General features: G+C 38.6%; 1 protein-coding gene and 1 long non-coding RNA gene across 6 annotated transcripts in view; one reads left to right on the top strand and one right to left on the bottom strand.

Moving 5' to 3' along the window:
* Positions 1-24,363, top strand: part of celf5a (cugbp, Elav-like family member 5a) — a 290,692-nt gene that overhangs the window by 114,001 nt on the left and 152,328 nt on the right. The gene's annotated exons all lie outside the window — the stretch shown is intronic.
* LOC141359446 (uncharacterized) lies at positions 930-6,930 on the bottom strand. Of its 2 annotated transcripts, none has more exons than XR_012365887.1 (6): positions 6,338-6,930; positions 4,991-5,071; positions 4,775-4,849; positions 3,114-3,208; positions 2,881-2,947; positions 930-1,285 (listed from the first exon to the last, which is right to left on the bottom strand). It is a non-coding gene; the product is annotated as an uncharacterized lncRNA (long non-coding RNA). The 2 variants fall into 2 exon arrangements; XR_012365888.1 differs by lacking the exon at positions 6,338-6,930 and adding an exon at positions 5,933-5,999.

Genomic DNA, 24,363 nt, shown 5'->3' on the forward strand with positions numbered 1-24,363 from the left:
GTCACCATAAGTGTGTATATATAGGGTCACTATACATAGCATACGCACTGTACCCAGTAAATCGCCATCCGGTCATGATTTCTAAAATGTCTTGGCACACATCATTATCAAAATGCACGTTATCAACAGATCTGATGACAGACCCTTGGAAGTGGACACTTTAATATGGAAACGCGTGAAATTATGCACTATTAATAACATTTAATGCCCTGGATGGGGGCTGATCAGAGTTTGAGGCTCGCCCACCAGCAGCACAGAACGCGGAGAAACCAGCACACGCAAGAATATTGATCAATGCCTCGTTTGAAACGCGGCTGCAAACACTTTACATTGGCGTTTGCTAATTTTGCAATGCACAACATGTGACAATTTGAATGCTTAATGCGCCTCTTAATCACAAGTAATCAAGTGGAATCAGCTGAGCGGGGTTATATCTAACAAAGGGTGATCGTGCAAACACAGCGAGACACGCATAACGGCATGCAGGTGATCCAAATCATGGCGAGGTGACGCGTGACTGAGCTGCTTAGAAAAGCAGACGATAGACCGAAAAGTAATGATTATTATAAGATCCCATGGTACTGTTGCTGCGCAGAAGCATCATGTCCTTTCAAACCCTCGTCAGATTTTGAGTTTACTGATTTTTTTTAATGAAACGTCCAAAAGACAACGTTGACAGCAACAGAAACAAACCTTTCTATTGCGGTTATATTTCTCCATATAAATAGATTTTTAAACTTTATGGAGTGGTTTCCCGGACAGGGATTAGCTTAATCCAGGACTTGGCCTTAGTTTAATTAGGAAATATAACTAGTTTTAACAAGCATGCCTTACTAAAAACATTACTTGTGTGCATTTTGAGGCTAAACAAAGTGCACTGATGTATTGTAAGACATGTCAGTGCAAGTTGTTTTCAGTTTGGACAGCTCTTAGTCTAGGACTTGTCTAATCCCTGTCCGGGAAACCGCCCCTATATGCATCACCATATATAGCTTATGTCAAGACATAGCCTACAGAAAGCTGTCTCGTGGCATATAATATAATGCATAGCCTATTTTTACAAGGCTACTGCATAGGAAATTGCCCTTCAACACTGCTGAAAAAAACATTAAAACCATTACAGAAATTCCTAATGGTTTCCAATAAAAACAAAATCATGTTTAAAAGTCATTTTATTCATCTGAATCTGCAAATATGAATTTTGTTGTTGGTGTAGTTGTCTTCTTATGGCCACCACCATCCATCCATTCTGGCTCATGATGTACTTAAAATATGATGACAGCATCTAAAGAGGTAAAAAAACAAGTTATTAAATTTTTAAAAAATGCTGCATTTTAGCCCATGTACACTTTTTTTTTGTTAATGCACATCAGGGCAAGATCCGTGTTCTTTAATGGTCTGACTTGAAACATTGCATAGCCATCTGATGAAGGAAGAAAGCTGTTGTGTTTACAAAGATGACAATGAGGTTCAATCAAGATCATCTACGGTGCATTCAGAAATTATTCAGACCCCTTTCACTTTTTATTTTTATGTTGTTGCGTGATACTGTAATTGTTTAGACATTAATAATAATTCAGTAAAAACTGAATTTTAGAAACTTTTGCTAATGTATGAAAAAAGAAAAACTGAAATATCATATTTACATTATACATATTCAGACCCTTTGCAACAACATCTGCAATTTAGCTCCGTTGCCTCCATTTTTTCTTGATGGTTGCTGAGATGTTTCTACACATTAAAGGGTCATGATGAACACGAAGATTTTTTGAGGAATGTCTGTAACCAAACTGAACAGGAGCACCATTGACTTACATAGTAGGATAAAAGAATACTATGGAAGTGAATGGTGCTTCTGATCGTTTGGTTACAAATGAATCCAATACTGAATGCTTAAGTGATATCGACCTTATATTTTCAACACCCCCAAATGAGATGCATAACAAAACAAAAAATATTGACTGGTTGCTTTATGTGTAGATCTAACAGTCTCTGGTGCAGTCCCTTAACAATGAAAGCTTAGATGAATGCCAGAAGTACCGTAGCCTTCAAGGCAGCTTCTGCAGTGAAGCAGTTCGAGCTCACCGTTGGTCAGATGAGTAGCGCAGATATGGTGAGATAGAAATGAGACTGTTTTTGAAATCAGCTTGAAATGTTTCGAGCATTTAAGTGATGTGTTTCCGTGTTTTCACATGTCCGTGGCACAACTTTCTTTTTCGTGCCAGTTTCACGTATTGGGGTTAGATTTGTGGTTTTCGTCAGATTTTTAAACTGTTTTCCCGCGAGGATAAAGTTGGTTTATACGTTTATTTGTCAGAAATTTAAACTGTTCTTGCTTGGGGTTAGAGTTGGGTTAGGGTGAGGATGTCATTTTATGAAACAGAAAGTTGTTCTAACCCCAATCCCAAGCGACAAAAGAAAAGAAAAGAAAATAGAAAATAGAAAAAACAATTGAATAACCAATTCGTGAAACTGGCACGAAAAAGAAAGTCGTGCCACGGGCACATGAAAACACGTCACTTAAATGCTCGAAACATTCTCATTCCTATCTTACCATATCTGCGCTACTCATCTTACCAACGGTGAGCTCGAACTGCTTCACTGCAGAAGCTGCCTTGAAGGCTCCGCTGAGGGCTTAAACCAGTAACGAGCATTTTGATCGGTCGTTTTTGTGAACCAATCATATTCTTTCTGCCCTCAGAACATGTTTTGAGTAAAGGAAAACTACTACGTGCACTTCTCAACCTCTGGACTGTCTGTGTGGGACTTCAAACTCGCCCAAACCAGCAAGGCATCTTGTTAGCAGACATCCCTACCTGATCAAAAACTTGATTAGGAGATGTTCTAATCCTATTTTTAATATAAGTTTTACAAACTTACCACTGGTGATCTGGCAAAACAAAGACTTATGAAACATCATCTTCCCAAATCTCCTCTTCAGGCTCATCTTAGCGACCATTGCATTTGATAAAGTTCAGAAAAAGAAAAACATATTTCATTAGTACAGAAACATAAATGTAATGTTTTGGTTAGAAGAAAACTGTGGCCAAAGTACAACTTTTAAAGAAATTAAGAATGTTTCCATTTTTGTCATGACACTATTACTTCATTACCTTTTAAGGGGGAATGATTTGGGCATCTGGAAAGACACACGACTTTATCACACTGTGCATTTTATCACACTTCTTCAAATTGCATGGTGATCTGCCTACAATTTAAAACACATAATAAAATAAAAAACAAGTCATAGCTCCTTTAAAAAAGAAAAAATAAATTGTGAAATACAAGACACTGCATCTTAATTATTAGGATTTGTAGAATTTGATTCGATTACAAAACAAATATTAAATGCATTGTAAGGTTTTATGGGAGGTGCTTCACAAAAAGAAATGGTAAATTACTGATTTTTATTACTAAATGGTAGCTTGGTGGTGCATTACAAGGGTGGGTGGTAGCTCATGGACATAGCAATAATTAAAAAAATTATGATTAAAGCCATAATACATAAAGATAGGAAAAAATAAATGCTGTTATGTACACCACCACAAAGACCCATTTTTTTCTGTCAACATGAAGCCTCTTTAAAACTTGCATCAACATCCACTATGAACTATGAATTAATGGCGTTCTAAGCGAATCTGCGAGACATTATTTTTTGTTGATGTTTGAATTGTTTTCAAACAGCCGGAGCGTAGCTAACTCCTCCCCCTCCCTTTCGTGCTTTCATGAACGCGCCCAACCCCTACCCCCAAATCCTTTTTGTCGTTTATTGGCTGGAACACTTTGTTTTGTTTTGTGGTGTAGGTTTGGCCACTGTGTTTATATTGCAGTTTGTGGAGCCTGGGCTGTCTACAGAGATCGCTTTTTTTACAGTTTGATCAGCAGACAGGCAGCAAGCAGATAGTGAGGAGATGTTTGCTGTGTGGTACAAAAAAAATGTATGGTCTAAAACGCGTGAATTCGCTTAGAGCACCTTTAACTTTTGTCTCTGTATACTGAAAACAAAGGGTTTGAAATATGTAGGCCTACCAACCCAGTCTCACGGCAAGTCGTGTTATAGTAACGAAAATTTTGATTAATTTATTCGTGTTTGATGACACAAATTTCCGCTGTTTTTCGTGTCTCTGGAGACGAATGTCTTTTTTGTCCTTCCCAGCACGAATTTCTGTCAATGGCTGTTCGTGTCTGTGTCACGACTTTCTTTATCGTGTCATTTTATATTTTGTTTTCTCATCGTTGTTTTCTATTTTTTGACCATTGTCGCTTGAGGTTTGGGTTAGAATCACTTTCTGCGACTTCCTAACCCAAACCCCAGCTCTAACCCTAACTCCAGGCGAGAATAGTTTTAAAAGTGGACGAAAAACATGTAGAAAGCGACAATGATTTAAAAATAGGAAACAACGATGAGAAAACAAAATATAAAATGACACGATAAAGAAAGTCGTGCCACAGACACGAACAGCCATTGATAGAAATTTGTGCTGGGAAGGACGAAAAAGACATTCGTCTCCAGAGACACGAAAAACAGCGGAAATTCGTGTCATCAAACACAAATAAATTAATCAAAATTTTTCGTTACTATAACACGACTTCCCGTGAGACTGTGTTGGGCCTACATACTATAATAGGAATAGTGGCATACAAAAGAAATTAATTGCTGTGCTGAAGTACTGAAGTAACCATTGTATCCTAAATTATTTTCCTAATGACAATGATAAACCAGTCCTGAGAAACAAGTAGCAGGTGTTTTTATAAAGGCACTCTCACTTCTCACCTGTGAAGTTTCTTGTGTTTGTGTGTCATTCTGTTTCTGACCTGACAACCCTTGCTGTCTGTTTCTTGTTCAATCCTGACAATATATAAAATTAGTAAAATTAGTGCAATATTGGAAATGAATTCTATAAATGACCTTTATCAGAACATGAATGCATACACTTGCATACTGCATTTAAGTAATTACTGGAAAATAGCAGAGTTAACACAACATTACCTGATCCAGATGTAGTGGCTGTTGATGCATGAAAATCTCAGCATTGACAAGATCACCATCACTTTTCTAAATTGAAGGTTTCTGATAATGAAAACATTACAAAAGAGTTATAAAATATACAGAAAACAAGAGCACATTTGTCTACAAATATTTTCGATTTCTATTAAAACGTGCTAATTATTCAACAAGAGAAGTGAGCAGAATTACACCATTACAGTTCATTTCAATTCGAATAGAACATGCCAACTTACACGACTTCACCTTTTCATACAAAGGAGTTAACTCTGCTGAAGGATCCAGCTAAGACCAGCATAAGCTGGTGAACTGGTTTTAGCTGGTCTCCCAGCTTGGTTTTAGTTGGTATTGCTGGTGTCGCAAGCTGGTCTAGCTGTGTTTTGGTCCCATTTTAAGCTGGTCTAGCTGGACTTAGCTGGTCAGATGGAAGACCAGCTGACCCACCAGCTTAAACACTTTTCCAGGCTAGGAGGACCATCTTAAACCAGCTCCTGCACCTTAAACCAGCTAAAACCAGCCACCAGCCCATGCTGGTCTTTGCTGGATTCCCCAGTAGGGAAGTGTTTCATACCGCTTTAAATCATGGATACAGCGCGAGGGACCGCAGGTTCGAGCATAAACGTAATGTAACATGTGATTAACCGATTGCCATGGAAACACTAAGGTCACGTCGACTATCTAGTAGTCCCTTTAAACTTTATAACTGCATTTATACACATTACCCCGTCGTGAAAACCTCCGCATGATTAATGTCGGATTCGACCCCCATTGTATAACGTCATCAATAAGTTTAGATTAATGTCATTAACACGAATTGCTAAATGTATCCGTTATTGCGAATTCGTGAGCCATAAAACACCAACATCTCATCTAAGTTTTAACACTTAATCAGTAACATGAATTTGAGAGCAAGCAGCATTAACTGACCGCACTCATCGAGCTGCTCCTCCTTACAAAAGGCTGATAGGTGTCTGTGGCGCCTGTAAGACCCTCGGATATACAGTATACACTGACTGAACTACGATATTAACACTTTTTCCACCGAAGTAGCCCAAAAAGCACTTACATTTATAACTAGTTGCTTTTCTAAAGTAAAAACAACCAAGTGGTTAAGTTGATAACAACAGATATCATATCACTTGATTAATATTCATATTAACGAAGTCCAATTTCGGGGGCATCCCGTGGACTAGCAAATTAACCACTATAACGGATACATTCCCAACTAACAAAAAAAAACGAATTGGCATCGTGCTTTTTGTCATAACACTTTGTGAATAAAATAACATTATGCGTTTTAAACATTGACCTATTGACTTTATATTTCCTTACCTCTTCTTTCTCCGAAGCTTCCTCGTGTGATACGCAAGATCTCGCAGACAGCCATCAGAACCATAGATATCATATAGAAGACTAGATGCCCTATTGGCCGCTGGGGACTGAGAAATACGGCGGCCATCTTAAACCGGTCGTACTCCTAGTTTCGTTGCATGGCAGCAGATAAGATGCCAGCTAGCACTGTGGAGCACTGTTCTAATCGGCAGACCATTGCAAAAAGAGCCCGGAGGATTATTTTCACAAGTACTTTTTAACATTGCGGTACCATTGGTTGTATTTTGTGAATAGAATATTACCAGAAAATTGAGAAAGAGCCAGGATTATTGATTTTACTGTACTGAAATCGTAGCCATCATCTGCCAAGGGAAATTCCCTTCTCAATATTTAAAAACACATCATTAGTCATCATAGAAAAATATTAAAGGACTATAGGCTTCCTTGTCACTTACTATACCTGAAAATTTTGCCCAATCTTTACCTGAATAAATCTTCCTAACAAAATTTCAAAAATAATATTTCTATCAAAATCTAATCGGTTTCCCTTCAACTTCTGCTTTTCTCAATTAAAGCAACACCAAAGAGGTTTTTTACCTTAAAAAATAAATAAAATATTTACCAAAAAATACTGCCACTATTAGTCTTAGCTCTTTGTATTTAATGTTCCAAACATGTAGTCAGACTTTTATATGTATACATTAACTAACAATGTAAAACATTCTTTGCTGCCTTAAATTTTAGATGAAATTGCAACACACTTTTCACAGTAAAAAGTGTTCACCCGTTGTTTATCTACAGCAAAAATACAGTCATTAACTGTGCACAATTTAAAAAATATATAATGTTTGGTCATATTATGTTCATTTGAAAATTTAATATTTTGACTATTGTGGGTGTTGCATTCATGCACATTTGCACAGAATAATAAATGAAAAAAGTCAAAAAGAAGGTTATTGCTGTTGTCTAGAGATCTCAATGCTTCAAATAGTATTAAAAAATCTAGAATTGTGTTGAACATTTTATGAGAGGTTTTAATTATACACGAAATTTTCTATGTGCCATATTTGGTGAAATTGGTTGCAGTGACTTTGTTTTGGAAGAATATGTTATTTCCAGATAATATCATTTTTGACAATAACATATAACAATCGCCAATGCAGCCTCCAAGCAACACGTGGTGTTATTGAATGAATCAGAATTCAAATGAATCGGGTGAATTGATCGAACTTACTCATTGAGACAGCGACTTACCGCCACCTTGTGGCTATTTTAGTTTGATATTAAACATATAATTTCAGTGATTCCATCATTTCTATTTTTTAAATGATATTATAATTAAAGCATTAATCTCATGTTTTTATATGCTATAATTGCACTCCCTGCTAAAAAAGCAACATACACCATCACAGAAATTCTATTGGATTTATTGGTTTTAATGGAAATTTGATTGGTTGTATTGGAAACTATTAAAGTCTCTATGGGTCTCTGTTTGTCTGTACTGGTATGTGTTGGGTTCTATTGGTGGGGCCATTAAATCCTGGAATATGTCCCAAAACACACTACAAAAAGGAATTTCGTGATGGTTTTTATGGTAAAAGCTAATGGTGGGTATTTTAATGGAAACCATTAGGAATTTCTGTAATGGTTTTATTGCTTTTTTCAGCAGGGTTGAAGGGCAATTTCCTATGCAGTAGCCTTGTAAAAATAGGCTATGCATTATATTATATGCCACGAGACAGCTTTCTGTAGGCTTATGTCTTGACATAAGCTATATATTGTGATGCATATAAAGTTTAAAAATCTATTTATATGGAGAAATATAACCGCAATAGAAAGGTTTGTTTCTGTTGCTGTCAACGTTGTCTTTTGGACGTTTCATTAAAAAAAATCAGTAAACTCAAAATCTGACGAGGGTTTGAAAGGACATGATGCTTCTGCGCAGCAACAGTACCATGGGATCTTATAATAATCATTACTTCATTTTCAGTCTATCGTCTGCTTTTCTAAGCAGCTCAGTCACGCGTCACCTCGCCATGATTTGGATCACCTGCATGCCGTTATGCGTGTCTCGCTGTGTTTGCACGATCACCCTTTGTTAGATATAACCCCGCTCAGCTGATTCCACTTGATTACTTGTGATTAAGAGGCGCATTAAGCATTCAAATTGTCACATGTTGTGCGTTGCAAAATTAGCAAACGCCAATGTAAAGTGTTTGCAGCCGCGTTTCAAACGAGGCATTGATCAATATTCTTGCGTGTGCTGGTTTCTCCGCGTTCTGTGCTGCTGGTGGGCGAGCCTCAAACTCTGATCAGCCCCCATCCAGGGCATTAAATGTTATTAATAGTGCATAATTTCACGCGTTTCCATATTAAAGTGTACATTTCCAAGGGTGTGTCATCAGATCTGTTGATAACGTGCATTTTGATAATGATGTGTGCCAAGACATTTTAGAAATCATGACCGGATGGCGATTTACTGGGTACAGTGCGTATGCTATGTATAGTGACCCTATATATACACACTTATGGTGACACAAAATGATTTAAAACTTGAAATAAGGTTTTGGATATTGCACATCTCCAAGTCATTCACTCCATGTGCAACTTCATTCGCTTTGTCACACCACTAGGTGTCACTGTGGCCTCAAAGCTTCAGCACTGGCACTCAGAGATCGATTGCTAAGTCTGAGGTGAAACACGCCCACCTCATTAGCATACAGACGAATAAAAGAAGAAATAAATAAATGTATAAATAAATAAATGTGGAAATAAATATATATAGAAATATATAAATGTATAAATAAATACGTGTAGACATAAATACATTTATACATAAATAAATGTGAAAATAAATAAAAGTAAAAATAAATAAATGTATAAATAAATGAATAAATAAATAAATAATAGTGTGAAAAAATACAATTATACATAAATAAAGAAATACAGGTATAAATACTCATTTATTTTTGCTTTTTTACATTTCCATGTATATATATTTCTTTATTTATTTCTGTATTTTTGTTTTTTTACATTTCCTTGTATATTTATTTATGTATTTATTTATTTATGAATATGGCAGAATTGGCTCTCCATAGCTTTAGCCGTCAGCAAATGAGATTCTTAGTGCAATCGGGTATGGCAAGTCTGTTTTTATAGCTAAAGTCATGTAGCAATAAAAAGGCATGTCAAAAGAGACCCACATATACACACAGGCAGCAGTGGCAGGAGAAACATTGACACGCAGTCGGAACAAGTTTGACGAAGCAAATAACTCCCATTCAGGGGCTTTCAAGCCTGTCCTCCATTCCACTAAAGCCGGCAGGCTGTGTGCAGAAATCTCCCCATCTCTTTCCTTTTCTTAGAGCCTTGCGCTGTGCCGATGGCATATCTCCAGCACGCTACAACGTGACGAGCCGGTTGAATAGTGGTCTGATAGATAGAGGGCCACATGCTGGGAGCCAAACTCACGGACCCTCCCCTGCCCACCCCTTAACGTGCCGGCCCACCTGCCTGTGTTGTAGTTTCTGATTTAGTTCGCTTTTGTCTTATTAGTTGTCATTACTACTTATTACTGAAATTAATTTAGTATTGTTTTAGTTTTACTCTTTCAGTAATTATTTTGCTTTAAAGGGGCCATTTCACAAGACTTTTTTTAAGATCTCAAATAAATCTTTGGTGTCCCCAGAGTACATATGTAAAGTTTAAGCTCAAAATACCATATAGATCATTTATAATAGCATGTTTAAATTGCCACTTTATAGATGTGAGCAAAAATGTGCCATTTTAGGGTGTGTCCTTTAAAATGCAAATAAGTTGATCTTTGCACTAAATGGCAGTGCCGTGGTTGGCTAGTGCAGGTTAAGGGGCGTTATTATTCCCCTCTGACATCACAAGGGGAGCCAAATTTAAATGATCTATTTTTCACATGCTTGCAGAGAATGGTTTACCAAAATGAAGTTACTGGTTTGATCTTTTTCAAATTTTCTAGGTTGATAGAAGCACTGGGGACCCGCTTATAGCACTTAAACATGGAAAGTGTCAGATTTTAATGATTAAAGTATGATTTAAATATTTTACCGCTGTTTTTGTTCTAACTGTTATCATTTAGATTAAATGATTAATTAGTCATCTAGTGCTATCGATACCTATGGGGTTAGCTACTAGAAGGTTTCATAATGCAGTAGTGGCCAAAAGTGATGTCCAAAGGGGACAATTTGTACAGTATTGCTATAAATGTCCTCTCAGAATAAATCAAACCATGCAAATATGAGGTGTATGAGACAAAAAGGAAACTTAAAGGAAAACACCACCTTTTTTCAATATTTTACTATGTTTTTATCTCAACTGAGATGAATTAATACATACCTATTTTTTTCAATGCATGCACTTAAATCTTTGTACAGCCCCTCTGTGTTAGAATTTAGCCTAGCCCCATTCATTCCTATGGTTCCAAACAGGGATGAATTTAGAAGCCACCAAACACTTGCATGTTTTTCCTATTTAACCTCTCGACGGGCACTAGCTCGGGCGGGATGACGTCAGTCTTTTAATGCTGCTAACAATATCTATATAGCCTATTGTCTACAAACACTAATAATATTAACATTACATTGTTTAAAAGGTCTACGGGTTTAGCAACAGTGTATGGTCTCTGTTTTGAGATACAGATGCGCTAGCATCATAAATGTAGTATTTTGTTACAGAAGTCCAGATGACAACATGCAAAATATAAACGGGACTTCTTACCTTTGTGTTGATATAACGATCGCGAGTCGAATCCAGTCTGTTCCAGATGTGTGAATAACTCATGAAAACCGTCTTATACAGTAGAATACATCCAATGATCATTTTTGTCCACAAATGCGTATAATCTGTGAAATATAGATATATTGTCTGTTGTTTACATCAGATTTCACATGAACGTCTTTGTAATAGAATATAATATACAACTATTTACGTTATAACATAACAACGTGTATATGAGATTACACTCGCATTCAAACCCGCGTTCAAACTTTTTTTTAAAAAGTAGGCGGGAGTATAATACATAATATCCAAACAGCACTGTCAAATATTGTGACGTCATCTTTCTCGCTTTTTCCTCCAATGACTTCATGGAAAATAGACAGAACGTGTAGCCAATTAGGTAACGAATCCAACGATCTTTGTGTGACGTTTTATTTCCTGGTGTGGAAACGGCATTTTATACGCTAACATAAGGATAAATAATAATAAGAACGAACGTGTATGCATGTAAACAAAAGACTTTTATTTTGGTGCTGACTGGCACTTAAAAAAGGCACTAGTCTTACAAAAAAAAAAACACATTTTTGGGCCTATTGACCTCAAACGTTAAATATAACTTCTTCAGACTTGTGGCTTTGGCATTATTGCATTTCTAGGTTTCAAACACATATTTATTGTTAAGATTTTTAGTATTAAAAAAGATGTTATGCAAAACAATGTTTATTACAATGTACTTCAGCCTCTCTAACTTTTTAAATTTTTATCTTAAAGGAATAGTCTACTAATTTTCAATATTAAAATATGTTATTACCTTAACTAAGAATTGTTGATACATCCCTCTATCATCTGTGTGCGTGCACGTAAGCGCTGGAGCGCGCTGCGAAGCTTTGATAGCATTTAGCTTAGCCCCATTCATTCAATGGTACCATTCAGAGATAAAGTTGGAGGTGACCAAACACATCAACGTTTTTCCTATTTGGGACGAGTGGTTGTGCGAGCAAGTTTGGTGGTACAGGATAGAGCGTGGCGCTTTTCTGAGCGGATTTGGAGGAGGAGCTATATTTTGTGGCGTGGTAGCACTTTTGGGAGTACTTCGACTCGCCTGAAAAGTCCGCTCCCCTTCTCACTCTCATAATGGGAGAGGGAGGGTGTTACTGCGCCGAGTCGAAGTACTCCCAAAGGTGCTGTTGCGCCATAGAATATAGTTCCTCTTTTGGGTCCGCTTAGAGAAGCGCTACATTTTGTTTTGTACCACCAAACTTGCGCGTATAACTACTCGTCTTAAATAGGAAAAACGTTGATGTGTTTGGTCACTTCTAACTTTATCTCTAAATGGTACTATTGAATGAATGGGGCTAAGCTAAATGCTATCGAAGCGTCGCGGCGCGCTCCGGCGCTTGCGTGCGCGCACGCAGATGATGGAGGGATGTATCAACAATTCATAGTTAAGGTAATAACATATTTTAATATTGAAAATGAGTAGACTATTACTTTAAAATAATTTTAGTAAAAACAACCCTTTTAGTCTTTTCATGGTTTGGGCCAGAGTGGGGGTGCTTTTCAAGAGGTTAAAGACTGTTACATAATTTGTTACATGATATATGGTGGCACAAAATAAAACTTTTGTTTGGAGCCATATGAATGAATGGGGCTAGGCTAAATGCTAACACATTCAAGATGCGCTGTACAAAGATTAAAAGTGCAAAAAAAGTGAAAAAAGTTGAGGTAAAACATAAAAAAATATTTAAAAACGGTGGTGTTTTCCTTTTATATTTAAGGTGTTTGTTGAACAAATTAATCTAGGTTTTATTGTAATTTACAGTACAAAATGCATAGATAAACCAAGATTTCACAGGTAAAGTATACATTTGCTACAATTAATAGTTAATATTTATTGAACCTCTTTTGTTGTAATATTTTGTACTCACTGTATCTATAAACTTTGCACATGTGTTGTATGTAAATTTTTGCAAAGGCTCCTGAGCTTCTTCTCAAAGCTGAGCTCCAATTTATACTTCAAATACACCAATGTATTTTTTTTAAACAATTGTCAAAGTTGGACATCACTTTTGGCCACTACTGGATGTTTCTCAAAATCTTAGTGATAATCAACATTATTTTATGGTTTTTTTATTAGTTTTAAAGTCATGTAGGTGTATTTTTACTTCAGTTTAGATTATTCCGGTCCATTTCAGTTCTTTTTATTTAGTTTTTGTTAACACTTATATCACAATTTTATGTCTTCTTAGTACAGTGAGTTTGCTTGTGCACGCGATTGTTCCTTTAAAAGGACTTTAGCCAGTTCCTTGTGCGTTTGTTTGTGCACGCGTACGTAATAGCCACGCGTGACTGCTGGAGCCCTGCGGTGTATAAGGTCCATGCAGTGCTATTAGATTGCACAGCGGGTACTGATTTACACTGCCTGTCAAGGATGGGGCGTTTTTGTAGTACCGTCTTTTCTCAGAATAACCTGGTCCCCTCTTGGAAAAAGACATTAAGACAAAGGCCTTGATAGAGGGATGTGGAGAAGAAAGAGAACAGGAATGAAGGGGTGAGAACAGGGTCTTGAATCTCATTTGATTTACACTCCGAGAAAAGCCAAGGGGGAATTAGGAAATTAGCTTGTAGAGAAAGCCTCAGTGAGTGGCACGAGGAGACTTAGCAGTGTTGCGCCTGACTTAAGAGTTCGTGATTTTTTGTGGTAAGTGCGATGAAGCCTTTCTACTTTGCTGAGAAACGGGGGAGATTAACTTTCTCTGCCCTTGCTTTTTGGATAATAAAGTGCTGATACTAGCAAGCACGCTGCAGCGCGTTCCTTCCCTCATCCACAGAACCGCTATGTAGTTAGCGTCGGTTTCCCGCCAAAAATCACTGACAGAATTCTCCACCTCAGAAGTTTGTAGATGCGAGAATAAGATATTCTACTGACTAAGAGGTATTTTAAAAAGTCAATAAAAAATGTAAAAGCTTCCTTGTTCTCTCATTGGGTTTATTGCTGGGGACTCAGCTGGCCCGGTCTGCGTTTCATTGCTGCGCTAAATGTGATTAATTCATGCAGTCGTTACACCGCTCTGGTTAGCAGTCAGAAGAAAAGTACAGAAGTCTGCTTGTCACAGATTAAATGCGCTATAAACAGCAAAGTAAGTGAGAAGAGGAATTTAGTACCTTTTCATCATCCCATAGGATATAAAGAAACAAAACAAATGAAATTTCTTTAATATCACAATTGGTTCTCCTAGGTAGGGGCGAGATTAGTTGAAGAGCTAATGGAGACTTTAGCTTCAGTTACGATTGAGATGTACTTTTTGCAATTGCGTATTTTGTAAGAATACCAAAGAACGCGCCAAATTTCCTGACTCGTGTGTTTGTGTATGTGCGTGCCCATCGTTTGTATTGTTTGACGGAAGGACAAAGAAAACACTCGCGTCTGGAGATACTGACACACATACGCAAGTAAATAAGGATTTAGTCATGTTTGGTGCACTCGGATGAAACAATAAGGAATGGAGAGACTGAATCGTAGATTATGTATCGATTGATTGCAGGAGGCCTGAGTTATGCATATGGATGTCTCTGCTCATTCACTTCAATGGCGCGGGGGTGTGGCGATCTCATCTCATTACAGATAACCAGGTAACAAGAGAGAGACGGTACTTCTCCTCCTCATACAGTTTACACCGAATGACAATATCTGTTTTCAATCATCACTTACATCATTTATAAGCAGACATTCCAACCATTATGTAGACATTTATCTTTTGTTTCTATGACAAGTATTCGTTAAGTTACAGTTAATTTTTCTGGGCCTTAAAAAGAATGTGTTGCATTACTCTCAGTGAGGGCTCAGAAAGCTCTCAGATTTTATCACGGATTGAAAAAAAATCAGGAACATAAACACTGTTTTTCTAATGTACCTAATTCACTTTACTGCCATTTTTTGTTAACACACTAGCTTGAGTCTGCTTCGATAGCTCATGTATTTCATCTCGTACTCAGCCCCCTGCATTGCTGCTACCAGCCTGCCAACAAAGAGCAAACAACCCCACACCAGAGTCGAATAGGTGTGCCGGCATTATTATCCATTACCACCTGAGTTTATCGTGGGTTTGCCTTTTCTGTCCATTCCTGGCTCTTTGTTCTTTTATGCATTTGTAGATAAATAACCAGGTCTCATATTAGTCCTGACCTTTTTGTTCTCTTGCAGATGTGCACGACGCATCCAATAGCACTGTTAAGAGCCGATTGCGTTGTGAATCTTCCTTGCTAACAAATGTCAGGCCCATCGATCGACAGCAGCACGCCAAAATAACACCAAAGCAGACGCTGGGATCCCTCTGCGCTGATAAAAATGAAGAGGGACTGGGTGTAAATGGGTTTGTCAGTGCATGTGCTCGGAGCAATTGAAAACCCAACTCCGCAGTTTCGAGTTTTCATGGATTAATCAATGCTAACTTACTTTATCAAACACACTTATCTTCCGATACAGAAATCCATGCTTATCCCTGACTCGCAGGTTGATGTGAAATTTAATGAAACATTTTACGTTGTCCATGTCTCCGACAGCCCTACCACTCCTTTTCTTTTTAATGTTTGTGTTCACATACATGTTTGCACTGAAGTTAAATCCAGATTAGATGACATATTTGTTTAGTACGCCCATCTCTCTTCATCAATAGTTCATAACCAGTATAGGTGCTTAATGGAGGTTGGATAAGCACTGTTCTATTGGATCCGGGTGAACCAGACAGAAACCAGTAAAAGGGAGTTCACCAGGCATGAAGCCCCAGTCTGGCATCAGCACAGAGGGTCATTTCTAGCTTGACTGACAGACTGAATCCCCCTTTGTCAGGGTGAATTCTGCCATTTCATCTAGCTAAACTGGCAGAATCTCATCTATTTATTATATATTTATATACATATGGAAATGTCTGTATGTATATATTTTAGGGCTGTCACAGACCAATGGCCATGCAAAGCGCTTTTAAGTTTTTGCATTGTGCAAACCTGGTAAGGAGCGTCATATTTCCTGCTGATGTCAGAGGTATTCAGACCAATCACAAACGTACAGATTAGCTGGCCAATCAGGGATAGTTTTGTATAAAATCCGTGCTTTTCAGGAAGACTACAGTAAATGTACAATGTGTAGAAAAAAATGTGTTTTTTAACATAAACCACCCAAACACATTGCAGGGTTTACCATCGAAAAATAGTTAGTTAAGGTGGTAGGGTTGGGCAGACGGGCAGGGCCTGGGGCGTGATAATCAAAGGGGCGGGGCGTACGCGTCATAATGAAAATATTTTTCTTAAAGACACAGTTTTATCATCTGGCTGTCCTCCAGACATGACGGACCACGTCTTTATCTCATTTCGGCCATGTTGCGCACGTGCACGCTCGCGTTGTGAAGTGCGTTCGCGTTATTCTCCGAGATGCACTTGATGGCCTTTTGTGCAGCAATTTTTTTTTGGGACGACCTAGTTAAAGGCGATAGGGTTTCCCAGCTTAGGCGGGTCACCCGAACTGCAAAGTGCTGCGGGAAACTCTGCATTGTATTATACCAAATACACAAAATAACGTCGTTTTTAGCAATAAAATCGGTGCTCTTTAAGACATAACAGATTATATCTGCGTAAATTCTTGTCACAACAGAAATTTTTGAAAATTGTAACGTGCAGATGTTTATTTATTGGGGTTGCACACTTGCGTGAGGAAGATTGCTTTTGAGTCTTGTCGCTCTTAATAACTCTTAACGTATCAGGTCTCGAACTTCATCTCTCTTAATAACTCTTTTAACATCACGCAAGTCCTGGACTGTATTTTCTAATTCCTTCTAATTCCTGTATGTTTTAAAACCAAAACCAAAATGTCAGACGCTCAAAGGGATGGAAACGCATCCTTTTTTAGATTAGATTGGATCAGCATTTTGGACGGTACACTTCTCAGAAAACGTACAAATAAAGATAATTTTAGATGTTCAACGATCATTTAGAGCAGTGGTTTTGAGATGGTGCCATCAATTCTGTGTAGTTAAACCAAAAAAAATAAGGCTACTAACCAAAAGCACTACTTTTTTGTATAATTTAATGTTTTTTTTTTTTATTAAAATGTAAAGTTTTAGAACATTTTTTTGTCACAAATTTTCTTTGGGGGGCCGCATTGGATTGGATTTTCTAGATGAGGGCTTAATGTACTTATTTTTATGAAAACCTCCAACTCATTTAGACATCACAGGTTACAACAGAAATTGCGTTAAAATGCGCTAAAAATAAGTGGCGGTAAAATGAATTTGCATTAATTTTGACAGCCCTAATATATTTAAAGTTTTTTTTGTATTTTTAAAAAGTTTTAGTGTATGATCAAATCAAATTTGCATTGAAAGTGTTATTCAGGCAATGCAAACTAGCACTTATAAACTAGTGCGTTTAAATTTTAAAGCTCCCCTCAAACCTTTTTCCAACTTTGGAGGCAAGCAACACCTACAGTAAGCTGATACACCAAGGTGGTTTTTCATCTATCTACCTCCCTTTCTCGCCCTGCCTGAGGTGTCGTCTCAGATGTGCCGACCCATGTCTGATGAACTATTTATATATGCGTTTATTTATGTATTTATTAGATGCAGTTGCTCGTTCCTCCGGGGCAGGCTGCGCTACAGACAGACAGCCCCCTTTGACAAGTCATTTGATTTCGGTGAGGTCATAATAATGTAACCGTTTGAGATGTTAACAACCTCGCAGACGAGGCCCCACTGTGTCTTTGTTGTCTGAAACCATAACTCGCTCATTATGGGATGCGTGAAAGACCTACCAGGAGATTAAGCTCTAAATAAGAGCTGTGAAAGCGCAAAGGTGACGGCAAACAGACCCTTGTTGCATCTGTAAGCAGCCGAGGGATTTGGGACAGCATTCCCCAAAGAGAGAGGGTTCTGCGTACCTCCTCTCAGATCCATAGTGAGCCACATTGAGTGCGTAATTAATCTATTTACTATACGTACCGCTGGCCCGGTCTGATTTTTTCAGTTAGAGGGCATTTACGACCGGGAGCTAACGGGGGCACGAGGTTACAGCTGCTTCGGTTTTCCTCGCTTACTACACCATTAGGGTTGGTCGAATAATGCAAACGCATTTATTTGGTCTGAAAGCATCATGTAGCGCATACTGTAGGTAGTTCCACAGACTCGCCCTCTTACTCATTTCATCTTCACCATGCCGAAATCGTGATGGAGAATGTTAAAAGTGCTGAGTCATTTGTCTGATCGGCTAAGTGAAACACATTTGGAGCAAATGACTCAGGAGAAGAAGTGATTGAAACTGCCCTGGAAATTTCCACGAAATAAGAGCTGAAGTTTCTATAAGCGAGCCCGTGGGCCGAGGCAGATGGAGGCTAGGGTCTAATCCCCTCGCACCCGCCTCCGCTCGGGCACATACATGCAGGAACATTGAAGGGCAAATGTTTGAATCATTTAAAACTCATGGGAACCAAATCTATTCTGGTGGCCAATGGCTTGCTAGAGATGAATGCACGGCTATGACCCAAAGTGCTGCTTAATTAATAGACAAGAGATGGAGAGGATGGAAGGGTAGATGGAGCGACATATAGATGGGAGCGATAAAGATAGATGGAATTGAAGGTACCCATCTTTTATTGTGCCGGGTTTACTGGTACTGAAGGAGCAGTTAATTGGGGTTGAGGGCGATTGGCCCACCTGTCTCCAACCTTTTATGCCCGTAGTAACTTTTATGCATGAGAAGTCAAAGCGTAAAACGATTTTTTTTTTTAAAATCTAATACGATCACCATACATTGTGGGATCTCCTTTACACCCCAGTCCTTGAAGATATGACCCTGTTTCCTAAAGATAGGCTTGGTGGCCAAAGCCTGGGAGGTTTTGATGATATAGTGGTCGCTTATTTAATCAACTGGCAGCCGTTATTTGGTGTTTGTTACCCTCCTTTGACCTGTGGGGACTATTAAATGTCATTCCCCTTTAAGTGAGAAGGAGACACAACTTTACCCAACTTCGTTTCACCTTTAAAGGTCATGTGTTGTCATAGTAACAATTACCCCTCCTTCCACCCCGAACCAACCAACCAATCTGTGTCAGCTTCCTTTTGGTTTTGCACTTGTTTTCACCTCGATCCGTTTTTCGCTCTCTCTCTCATTCTTTCTTGCCCGCTTTCCTTGTCCTGACGGATTACAGGATGTTTTTCTTCAACGTTTGCCCTGACGTTTTTATTAAAAGTACCGGAGGCGGTGCAACAGGCTGTGGACGCATCCACCCTCCCTAGCGTTACCGCAGCCCGTTGATGAGAATTAATGCAGCGGCCGATATGCAGAGAGGTGCAGGAAACGGGAAGATCAGAGCTTGAGCTTTCTAGTCACGACAAGGCAATTTATTAGAATTTGTTTGCTTGGCCCTGAAGTCTTCATTCCCTAACCCCTGACGGAAAGAGAAGCTGGAGGTGAGGAAGGTGCAGGAGAGAAGGAGGGGCTGGCCGTCCACACGAAGACTCAGTCAGCACAACATGACATTTTAGATTCGCATTGTGTCTCAAACAGATAATGTGATACGTTTCCGGCATGCGGTTATTTGTCTGTTTTTTCACAAATGTCATGCAACGTGGCACAAATGCCGTCAAAATATTTGACTATACAGTTACAGTTAAGAGCTGTGTAATACCAGGGCATGAAGTAAATGAAAACAAGCCATATTTCAAGCAGTATTGGGTACAACAAGGTTATACGAAGTTCAGTGTGACTACAGATTCTAGTAAATGTCTAAGAAGCATCACCCTCGTAATACTGAAGGCCGAGGTGTCCTCTAAGGTAAATCCTGTCTCAGACAAAATTGAAAATTCTTTTCAAGTACCTGCTGTCAGGGGTTAAGCATTTGGTTTTGACAGACAGTGTTTTCGGACAAAGACTTTCATATGATGAAAAAATGTATGCATAGATAGTCGTATTAGGACGATAGATATGGTTTAGCCACACCCACATGATCCCATACGACTAAAAAGACAGGCTAACAAAAGCTTTTTTCAAATACACAAAACAAAACGTTATTTTTCACCTCACAATACTGTCTTATCTGCTGTTGAAGCTTTCATTTAAATCATTCTTTCTTTGTATATTCGATCGCCTCGTCCAGCATGCAGAGTCCATTGAAGAATTTACGATGCGTAAGGTAAGACTTCTCCAGTCAATGATCAGGCAAAACGCAACGTTAACCTTTGTTGTTCGCAAATGTGCAGCGCACACGGAGATAATTCACCCAACGCCGCATGTTTGCATTGCTAACACTGCGAATGGAAAGCATAAATGAAAGTTAAAAGTTAAAGGCGAACTGCGACATTAAGTTGGTGTGATGCTGGCAAAGGAAGCGCAATTCGATGTGACAGACATCGAGTCAGCTTCTGTTCTTCAGGGCCTGAGCTCAGCAGGAAAGCATCACTTTGGCCGCGACTTCCCAGCATGCAGTGCGGATGCAGCTTTCCACTTTATCAACTGCAGCAGGAATTTAGATGCCGAGCTACAGTACGCTGAGAGAGTCTGAAAAATTATGATGTGAAAGGAAAGCGCTCCGGAGACCTTTGAAAGGGAAAAGTGTTTTCATATTCCTAATGCATTATTTCACGCTGCAGATAAACAGGAATGGTTTAATATTGAATTAAAAGAGAAATAATGTTAGCATGAAAGCGAGAAAAATGTCTCTTATTAAAAGATATCACTCATATTCACAACAGGGACTTTTTATTGGTGGGGAAAAATGTACTTTGCTGTCCCGTTTGGCCTAATATGTAGCGCAAATTTTCATGACCCAAGAGCTGAAATATGCAGTTTTACATATTCCAGTGATAGGTTGGACATTAATTAATTGATAACAAAATAGTCTAAAGATTTGAAAATGATACGGATATATCTTCAAAGGTCCAGGATTATAAATAAACATAATACTTAATGCAAAATATACATCTGGCTGTAACTTATATAAGCATATATCATGTATTTCTACCGTCTATAAACAGACAATCTTACATTGTAAAAGTCTAAAAATTTAAGTTGAAAAAGCAAAAAAGTAATTTTAAAGTTTTTCAACTTAAATTTTCCACTTAAAGTGATTCATTTATTAAAAAAACAATTGAAGTGCTTTTTAAGTAGATCTTTCAATTTTTACAGTGTATTTTTTTGCTCATTGCGTTTATATTATGTATAAATAATTTTAAACATTTTCTTTTTGGGTTACATTTTGAAGTGTTTCAAGGGACAGCAACATGTGAAAGTGTGTGATTTTAAAGGAAATATTTTACTATGTTCTTACCTCAACTTAGACGAATTAATACATACCTATCTTTTTTCAATTCATGCACTTTTAATCTTTGTACAGCGCCTTGTGAATGTGTTAGCATTTAGCCTAGCCCCGTTCATTCCTATGGCTCCAAACAGTGATGAATTTAGAAGCCACCAAACACTTCCATGTTTTCCCTATTTAAAGACTGTTACATGAGTAGTTACACGAGTAAGTACCTGTATGGTTGCACAAAATAAAACTTTTGTTTGGAGCCATAGGAATGAATGGGGCTAGGCTAAATGCTAACACATTCACGAAGCGCTGTACAAAGATTCAAAGTGCACGCATTCAAAAAAAGTTAGATATGTATTAATAATCTAAGTTGAAGTAAGAACATAGTAAAATATTGAAAAACAGTGTATTTTTCCTTTAAGTTGATCGTACGTGAGAAGAATTACATTTTGTGAAATTTTTACAACATTTTCAGAAAACTATTAGCATTATTTGGGTTTCATGTAATCTATGTGACACAATTTAAATGTAAGATTGTCATTCCAATCCAATTGATGAGCAAATATGATCATTTTAAAATGATCAGCATTGGTCGATAACCACACACCCGTTTGCAGTTAACAGAAGTGACATTATGCTTGTGTAAAAGTTTCATAATTTATTTCGTCAATTGTGTTAAGACCATTGTTCAGTATATCATTTTAGCAATTTTTGCATACTTTTGCCATAATTAAATATTTTGTTGCATATATATCAATTCGCACTGCTCTCTAGGTATCAAGATATAAAAAATCCATAACAGTCGACAGCTAGCGCTAGTTAGCATCTGCCGCAGCTGACAATTCGTGAGCATGATAAGTTTAGCTTTTTGAATCTGCGGCCTGACAACGATTGCGACGTGCGTCAATGCGTCAACGGTAGTGTATGACATACTTGAGTCTATACGAGGTCTACGTGTGTGTTTATGCTTTACAAGTACAGCTCAAACTGGGTGGTAGCTGCCATCTCAAGCACAGAAGTGTGTATGTGTGTGTTCGTGTGGCTGCATGCCGGCTTTACTGTGACGGGGGTCATTTACATATAAATGAAAGTTGCCGATCACACGTGGCTGACCCCATTTATTCTGGCGGACGGACAGGCAGGCTCAGCTAGCGTCAACGCGCTGGCGAATTACTCCAAATTACTGCATTTCCATCTTCGTATCGGCCCTGTCAAACAAGTGCTCATCGTCACCATGTTTTCTCGGTTGTTTTATAGTTTCCTTTTTGTCTATCTATCTCTCTCTATCTACTAGTAGGAATAAGTGTCTTGGGGTCCATATCAAGCATGGTTAGATGTGTTGTGTCCCCTAAACTTGTACGCTTCAAGTCCATCCTCCAAAGTTGTCTTCTGAGAGCATTACTCACCACCAGAACTCACTGTACAGTTTAAGAGTTGAGGAGCGGTGAAACACAAAGACTGTTGAGAAGTTGTTCCCTTACCTTGAGTCAAAACTCAATCAGATTTAAAGGCCTCACATTTACTTTGCTTTTCTGTGCACATCATGTAGCTATAATCTTGGGTCTCCTATAGATCAAGAACCAATCAGGGGCACCATGAAATCAATGGAGAACACAATTATGAGCGAGCATAACCTGACTTTGAGGTTAAATGGACTTGCATGCCCGTGTTATCTCGATGCAGCCTGTCAAATGATGCTAACAGGTTTCCCTGCATGAATAGGTCAAGCGGTCACAGCACGACAGTGTCTTAAGACCTCTTGAACCTCAGGCTAACCTATCTAGTCAGTAATGTCAGTGGTGACATTGGGATTCTATTAGTGGCCTTGAAAGAGGAGCTGGCCCAAAGCCCAGTGGTACAGCCATAATTGATCTGTCATAGAAGATGCCCCAGCAACCTCCCTTGTGGCCTCAGCTGAATCCCCCAAAAGCCTGCTCTTCGTCCCTCCATCTCCACCTGGCGAATGAAGCCAGAAAGTGGCCTGAAGGTCACGCTTAATGACGGAGGTGGAAAATAAAGAGGCCTTAGATGCTGGATACCAACCATAATTGCCAGTGAACAGTGGGGTTATTTGATATTGATTCTCAATGAGGTGGATCCATGATGTCCATACGGTCTGTTTACACCATGACTGCAGGCCGGTCAATACCGGCGTGCAGCACCTGGGAACCCAAGAAGGCTCAGGGGCTCATCTGAATCGGTGAATAGTTATTGGTTTGCTTCGTCCCGTGGCCTCATTTGTATTTTTAGTGAATTATTCTGCTTGTGCAACCTGAACCCACTTAAGCGTGTCACTTAGCATTTGTTGAAGATTCACAGCGCCGCGGCTTCATCAGGTTTCAGCCTGGAAGCAGGCGGCTAAGTGGTCTCTTGTCATGTTTATTTATTTCATTCTTTTCCTTTTTTTTTGTTTTCATTTCATGATGCAAAATTGCGACGGTTGCTGTCCGAGTCGTTTAAACGCTACCAGAGGGCAAAAACAGGTAGAGGTGCCGCCATAATCGTAATCCTGCTTGGATTACTTCCCCGCTTGTCAGCTGCTGTACGTTAAACAATCTTGGCTTGATTCGCAAACATTACGACGGTGCTAAAGCTGCTATGTCTAATAATCTTAACTGGTTACACTTAGTAGCGAGATGCCTAATCCCCGTGACTTCCACTATAGGTGCGCTGTCTTGACCTAACAGCGTGGAAGTACCAACAGCGCAGAATATTAAAATTGGCCCTGGGGACGATTTCAGTTCCTTATTCAATATTTCGGTCTCTTATTCCATCTCTGTCCTGGAGAGACTTTTCCCGGTGTCACTTTAGTATGCATGGAAAATAACTCACAAATCCACGATATACATTATAAATGAGGCATCCGATTCAGCACGCTTGTCAAAGAGCAGAATTTTTATTTTTATGTGCCACCATCTTTCCTCTTAATTCGGACGTGCGCGCACACACATACAGAGTCTCGATGTCAAGGGTATAGTGATGG

Source organism: Misgurnus anguillicaudatus, chromosome 23 (assembly GCF_027580225.2).
Source record: "Misgurnus anguillicaudatus chromosome 23, ASM2758022v2, whole genome shotgun sequence".
Taxonomy (NCBI): Eukaryota; Metazoa; Chordata; class Actinopteri; order Cypriniformes; family Cobitidae; genus Misgurnus; species Misgurnus anguillicaudatus.